The sequence below is a fragment of the Seriola lalandi genome, unplaced genomic scaffold (genome assembly GCF_002814215.2).
Source record: "Seriola lalandi dorsalis isolate HSWRI2012SDOR001 ecotype SW California unplaced genomic scaffold, Sedor1 jcf7180002054341, whole genome shotgun sequence".
In the NCBI taxonomy this organism is placed as follows: Eukaryota; Metazoa; Chordata; class Actinopteri; order Carangiformes; family Carangidae; genus Seriola; species Seriola lalandi.
The window spans coordinates 11,429-11,820 of NW_019524894.1; positions in this window are offsets into that span (position 1 = coordinate 11,429).

Below are 392 nucleotides of genomic sequence, written 5' to 3' on the forward strand. Positions count from 1 at the left end.
AATAGGAGTTAGTGAATTTCAAGTTAGTTTATTTTACAAATATGTACGTAATGAGAGCTTGTGTTTGTGCCTTACACTGCATGAGTCACTAAAGGAAACATTAGCTCAGAGTCCAGAATCAGCTGTTGACTGGAGATTTTATTAAGCTGTAAACCAGGCATGTCCAAAGTCCGGCCCAGGGGCCAATCGCGGACATGTTAAAATTTTCACCGGCCTGCAGCCTCTGTCATAAAATCAATAATATGCGGCCCGCCAGCACTGTTGACCACAGTATAAAATACACACGTACAAAAAAAGCTATTTTACATTTTACCAGAAGATGGCAGTAGACCTGTGGCCGCACTCTCGCCGCCGTGACCCTTGTATGATCCTTTCAGCCCATTTCTGACATG